The sequence below is a fragment of the Carassius carassius genome, chromosome 33 (assembly GCF_963082965.1).
Source record: "Carassius carassius chromosome 33, fCarCar2.1, whole genome shotgun sequence".
In the NCBI taxonomy this organism is placed as follows: domain Eukaryota; kingdom Metazoa; phylum Chordata; class Actinopteri; order Cypriniformes; family Cyprinidae; genus Carassius; species Carassius carassius.
Genome location: NC_081787.1, coordinates 26,525,930 through 26,532,711, shown reverse-complemented (window position 1 = coordinate 26,532,711; position 6,782 = coordinate 26,525,930). Strand labels below are relative to the sequence as shown.

General features: G+C 38.2%; 1 long non-coding RNA gene across 2 annotated transcripts; it reads left to right on the top strand.

Moving 5' to 3' along the window:
- Nucleotides 1-3,181: 3,181 nt before the first annotated feature.
- LOC132114344 (uncharacterized) lies at nucleotides 3,182-4,922 on the top strand. Of its 2 annotated transcripts, XR_009425295.1 has the most exons (3): nucleotides 3,182-3,251; nucleotides 3,324-3,380; nucleotides 4,582-4,922. It is a non-coding gene; the product is annotated as an uncharacterized LOC132114344 (long non-coding RNA). The 2 variants fall into 2 exon arrangements; XR_009425294.1 differs by having other exon boundaries at nucleotides 3,242-3,380.
- Nucleotides 4,923-6,782: the final 1,860 nt, after the last annotated feature.

The window sequence follows — 6,782 nt, the reverse complement described above, 5'->3', positions numbered from 1 at the left end:
TTTTCATTTTCCAATACATTTGTGCAACGTTTGGTGCTAAATGAAAATGAAAATTAAATTACATAATTTTCATTTGCCATTTCATACACCAGTTTTAATATGTAAAATGAAAACTAATTTTAATGCTTTATAAGTTGCAAAATTCAAAATGAAAATGTATTACAGAAATGATTAGATATGTATAACATGTTCAAGCAAAAACTGTGGCAAAATTATCATTTAAATGCTATTTTTCTTAAATGCATTAACACTCACAGTCAAGACACTTACGATTGCATTTTCATTCAGTGTCCCGCAATGAATGTAGCAAAATTCAGTGTGCACATTGAAAATGCATTCTGAGCCGATCATGTCTCCGCCCCCTCGCGCCATGTCAATCAAGGCGGGGCTTGCAGAAGGTCAGAGACTCAAATCTCAAGAAGAGGATTCAAGTGAGAGAACATGGACAAGACCGTTGGTCTATGTACGTTTTGATCATTTCAGTTAATGGCTTTAATATTTCTTTCGCACTGGTGAGCTGAAACGCTGCTTTCATCTGATTGGTCGAATCGCTCCACCTTCAGCTCGGTCTTTTCATTCTTTCAGGCAGAATAAGAGTCAGTGCGAGTGAAGCACTGTAATGTCTGAAACCACCGCTCACTGTTAATAAGCATAATATTTGAATCAGATGTAGCTGGGCACATAATTCGTGCTGCTGAGACCTGCAAATTATTTCTAGGTTGTAGTATTGTATGAATATTGTCCCACTGATAAATACAGTGCAAATAGTTCTGTCTCTTTGGAAAAAAGTGAAGTGCAACCATCTCCCCAGGTGATCCCATTACTTTGAAGTTCCTGTAGCTCTTTTACAAATGAAATTAGGAGAGTCTGTATATTAGGCTTGCTCTCTCCAAACCAAAGACAAGGAACACATATGTTGTTCTTCCTCTCTGTAGGGTTTATCTCTAATTTGGCACTGAATAGGCCATATTTGGCATCTAGAGCTTTTAAAAACAGTTGACTGATGTCATCAACACCTATTTCACCACTATCTTTAAGCCTCCTATACTCCCCTCCACATTGCACATCACAAATAAAACCTGGAGTTGATGTATGTCTTTGGATTTTGATGTTGGGATTTTCCAGAATTTCTTTAATTTGCAAAGATAAACTGATAACCAAAAAATATGAACCCTTTTCTAGACTAGCTTCCACATCAAAATCTGCCTCACAAAGAACACACTGTATCAAACCACATTCTTTTGTTCCAATATAATTTGAACACTGATGGCAGTAGAAATGGGGCACATACTCGCCATATTGGCCATAGGATTTATGGAAGAGATATGAGGTTGCTGGTATCAGTGCAGGGAAAAGTTCATGAAAAATTCTTAAAAGATGGTCCAGAGCAATCCCGGTCAGGTTATGCCTCAAGACGTACGCCATTAGAAGGAGCAAACTTTGACTTTGGTAATTGGTGCTCCAGGGTACAAAAGGTCATCTCCACAATTTCCATTCTACAAAATGACACATTGAGATTGAAAAAAACATTCAGTACAATGAACAAAATATTCTCAAGTATTCAGGTTTATCATATCTTGTCAAGTTTCTAATCATTTAAAAATGCCCTATATGAATGACACAGAACACATTAACTTTGCTCTACTACCTGAGCAAAATCTAACACTAGTAAAAGATTATAATTATTTGTGATATGTTATTTTCTAAATATGATTACACATGAAATGTATGTATTATTCTGGGAACCCTTGGGATCGAGCACTTTTACATATGAGTTCATCTAACCATTTTTAGTTTAGTATTAGTCTCTGATGGGTTTTGACAAATTGTCATCACTGAATTTAAATTTACAGATATTTTAGGGATTCCTTGTGTGTAGCTAGCTTTTGGGGGTCCCATTCTAGAATCGTGTGCCTTGCTGCACTCTTTGGGCATGGTTTTATGTCAGCCAGAGATCTCAATTCAGCTTTATTGTGGCCTGCTGAGCAAAATGGAAGTGCCTGACATGAAAATAAAGTCTTTGTAATTCTATTCTATTCTATGGCAGAAGAATGAAATTTGTTGTTCAGATTGTGTGTATCGAGTCATCATAGCAAATCACTCCTGTAAAAGATAAACTAAACGCACAAAGATGAACGATAGCCTGTAATTAATTGTAATCTTACCTGTGACAGATTTGGGTTGGGTCTCTCAGCCTCTAGTTCTTGCATGGTCGGGTGCTCTCCTATATCAACCACATCATCCTCAGCAGCTGATCCATTCTGAAGTTTGCACAAAGTGTGTGGCAAGTTAGTCACTGAATCAGATGTTATTTTGGTATTGAGTGGGATCTTAAAACACTAGAAGTAAAGAAACCTATAATGCAAATGCTAGCCTATAATTAATTGTAATCTTACCTGTGACGGATTTGGGTTGGGTCTCTCAGCCTCTGGTTCTTGCATGGTCTGATGCTCTCCTATATCAACCACATCCTCCTCAGCAGCTGATTCATTCTGAAGTTTGCACAAAGTATGTGGCAAGTTAGTCACTGAATCTGGTGTTTTTTTGGTATTGAGTGGGATCTTAAAACACTAAAAGTAAAGCAACTTGCTCCAACCGCTCCACTCTCCACTCGCCGCTTTTTTTACAGTTCCGCGGAGGCTCCAGGCAGAGCTTTCGCCGTAGCCTAGGTACACACACACATGATGGCTCGACGCACACACCAGCGCACAAGTATAAACATCAGGCCACTTACATAGGCTGATGTTTATACTTGTGTGCTGGTTTGTCCATCGAGCCGGCATATAAGACGACCAGTCATGCTGTTGAGGAGATACTAAAATATGGAGTGGGAATCATGCCAAAACCTCACACACACACACACACACAAAACGTGTTTTACTCACACCCAACGATTCACAAACAAACTCAGTGTGGTTTGCAAATCCAAAACATCACTCACAAACTAATGCATTTTGTTCTGCAAATAAAAAACGTAGCTATGAAACAAATACAGTACGTTTTACATATACAAAGAAACGTATTTCTTCAATGACAAAAAATATCCTCCAAGTACAAACTAAAATCTTTCAAGTACAAAAAAAATCCTTCAATTAAAAAAAAAAGCTTCAAGTACAAAACAAAATCCTTCAAGTACAAAAAAATTTCTACAAGTACGAAAAACTGTCACATGACTTTTGGCACAAATTTTTCGCCTTGCTGATCCACACGCAAATGCCTTCAGATCCACACACATGCTAGTAAACGGTCATGTAATTCGCACTCCACAACAGCAGGTGGGGCTGTTAGCAAGTTGCTTGGCGCCGCCACCGACATGGAAACAGAAGAGAAGAAGAAACGCTAGCGTGAGGCGCGATTTGAACACGATGAGCGGCCAACAGGTGAGTATGCAGTCATTGCTTGTGAAAAATCAGCCTGAAGGGGTTGTTATTCGCTATAACAACCGCCTCGCTATACATTATCCCACTTATTACATTGCACAAAATATTGATTTAAAAATGAGTTTATTGATTATAAAAACGATTCTATTGCTTCCGCTAAAAAAAATTGTCCGTTCTGCGTCCATGGCAAGGGTGTGATTTATGGCAAGGGTGTGTTTGGACCTCCAAATCAACCCTGGTCTTCTCCTGCTAGTGTCTAATAGAATATAGAGGCTTCATTCCATGTCAAATCAGTCAGAATCCAGGAAAGTGGTTGCAGCAACATCTCAGATGAAGAGTTTTTCTATATTATATTTGGGTCCCAAAACCAAGGCCTGTAAAAATATTCATATTTTTGTCAGTCCTTGAGATTGTCATTTTTATAGCATCAAAAACACTATCAGAGAACCATGTTTGGGCATTAATATCTTAAAGTGTTATTCATAGCCTCACCAAACTTTGCAGGATGGAAGACAAACATGTTCTTAGTATAACTGAACCAAAGTTTGTACTGCATGCCTATTGAGATTCTACAAGGCCCTAGATTTGGATAAATGGCTAAACCCCTGATACTGAGGGTATTATAAACTCATTTTCTGCATCCATATCACACCAGCAGGCTGTCAGCATACATGGGTGCTGCATTTTTTTAAAGCTGAAAATTAGGACATAAGCTGCTTGCTTCTTTAACCCTTGCTAAAAAGAACTATACGCATGAAGTATGAAGCTGCTTGCTTCTTCAACCCTTGCTAAAAAGAACTATACGCATGAAGTATGTGTGAAGATTTTATTTGAATTAAAGTATATTCAATCAGTTTTAAGAATAAACTTGGCAATGGGTTTGGCAGTGGTCCTTGAGTGAGGTTCGGGGGGGGGGGGGTATATATAAATACACGCACACACACACACAACTTTTTAATTCGGACTTTTTCTAGAAATAGACTATTTTTCCACAAATTTCTTTTTAAATTTCACAAAAATGCATCCCATTGACATTAATTTGAACATACATTGACAAAGAAAGTAATGTTATTCAGTCTCAGAATTAATATTGTGTATTTCTGGAGTCTGTTACAAAATGTTATCAAATGTGGTCTGGGTCCTTGATGTAAAAATGTTTGAGAACCACTGCCCTACATAAACACTTTACATGTCTTTTCAGGGATTGTACCTACCACATTTGGACTGGGAGGACAGTGGCCTGCCTGATGTGTCACTGTTCCTGAGATGGGCGATGTACTGAGTGATGAACAAATGGCAGCACTAAGGGCAGCCATAAATCCCCTGGGACACTCCCAATCACATGGCTCAGACATCTACCTACTTACTGTGCAGTATGTCCATCACTTACTAGGCTTACAGTAAAACGTACTCAGCAAAGGACCTGATTCAATGCAATTGTAGCACAAATACAAAAAGAACACTTATTTACAGAACAATGCCCCTGCTAATAACTGGTTTGTAAGATGTTACAGTTACACAAATAAATATTTCTGAATCAGTGAGGTGGTCTAATGTTTGATTTTTCTCTGTTTAATCAAATCAGACCAGCAGACATACCCCGTGTTAGGACTGCCAGCGGCAGCAGGAAGCATAGCTTTCCTCAAGCAGTGCTAGCAGCGGACTTTAAGACTTTCAGCTCTCTTAATGTCGTAATGAATGTTCAAACCAAACACATGTAGATTGTATTATTTTTTTTTATTGTAGTGTGAATACAAACCCTCAGTATCAGGGGTTTAGCCATTTACCCAAATCTAGGGCCTTGTAGAATCTCAATAGGCATGCAGTACAAACTTTGGTTCAGTTATATTAAGAACATGTTTGTCTTCCATCCTGCAAAGTTTGGTGAGGCTATGAATAACACTTTAAGATATTAATGCCCAAACATGGTTCTCTGATAGTGTTTTTGATGCTATAAAAATGACAATCTCAAGGACTGACAAAAATATGAATATTTTTACAGGCCTTGGTTTTGGGACCCAAATATAATATAGAAAAACTCTTCATCTGAGATGTTGCTGCAACCACTTTCCTGGATTCTGACTGATTTGACATGGAATGAAGCCTCTATATGCTATTAGACACTAGCAGGAGAAGAACAGGGTTGATTTGGAGGTCCAAACACACCCTTGCCATAAATCACACCCTTGCCATGGGCGCGGAACAGACTATTTTTTTTTTTGCGGAAGCAATAGAATCGTTTTTATAATCAATAAACTCATTTTTAAATCAATATTTTGTGCAATGTAATAAGTGGGATCATGTATAGCGAGGCGGTTGTTATAGCGAATAACAACCCCTTCAGGCTGATTTTTCACCAGCAATGACTGCAAACTCACCTGTTGGCTGCTCATTGTGTTCAAATCGCCCCTCACGCTAGCGTTTCTTCTTCTCTTCTGTTTCCATGTCGGTGGCGGCGACAAGCAAGTTGCTAACAGCGCCACCTGCTGTTGTGGAGTGAGAATTACACGACAGTTTACTAGCATGTGTGTGGATCTGAAGGCATTTGCGTGTGGATCAGCAAGGCAAAAAATTAGTGCCAAAAGTCACGTGACAGTTTTTCGTACTTGTAGAAATTTGTTTTGTACTTGAAGGATTTTGTTTTGTACTTGAAGCTTTTTTTTTTTCAATTGAAGGATTTTTTTTGTACTTGAAAGATTTTTGTTTGTACTTGGAGGATATTTTTTGTCATTGAAGAAATACGTTCTTTGTATATGTAAAACGTACTGTATTTGTTTGATAGCTACGTTTTTTATTTGCAGAACAAAATGCATTAGTTTGTGAGTGATGTTTTGGATTTGCAAACCACACTGAGTTTGTTTGTGAATCGTTGGGTGTGAGTAAAACACGTTTTGTGTGTGTGTGAGGTTTTGGCATGATTCTCACTCTATACTAAAATCTGCAATGGAAAACGGACGCACAGTGTGTCGAGGCGAGTCAAGCAGGTACAATGTAATGGAAAAACGCCATAATTAATAAGTCCTTCTATAGAGAACGCTCCAACACTAGCGTTTACAGACCCATAGCTTATCTTTGAAGTGTTTGGCTTAGGTTCTAGTGAAGGTTTAGCTAGTAACGTTAGTATAATGGAATTCGTCGTCACTATGCAGCATGACCATTTAATGAAAATTCTGATAATTAGTTAAGACAAAGTTACTAAAGTCATTCTGTTGTTGGGCACAACATATTTATAAGGTGCAACAGGCTAAAATATAGAACAAATACAGTTGTGTCAAGTAGACATTTTCAATGCACAGAGGGATGGACTCCCGCCGTAAGGTGGTTATGGACATTAGTGCCCAATACTGATGAAAGTAATAAAGTACAAATAAATTATATGACAGTGACATTGCTGTCTTGAAA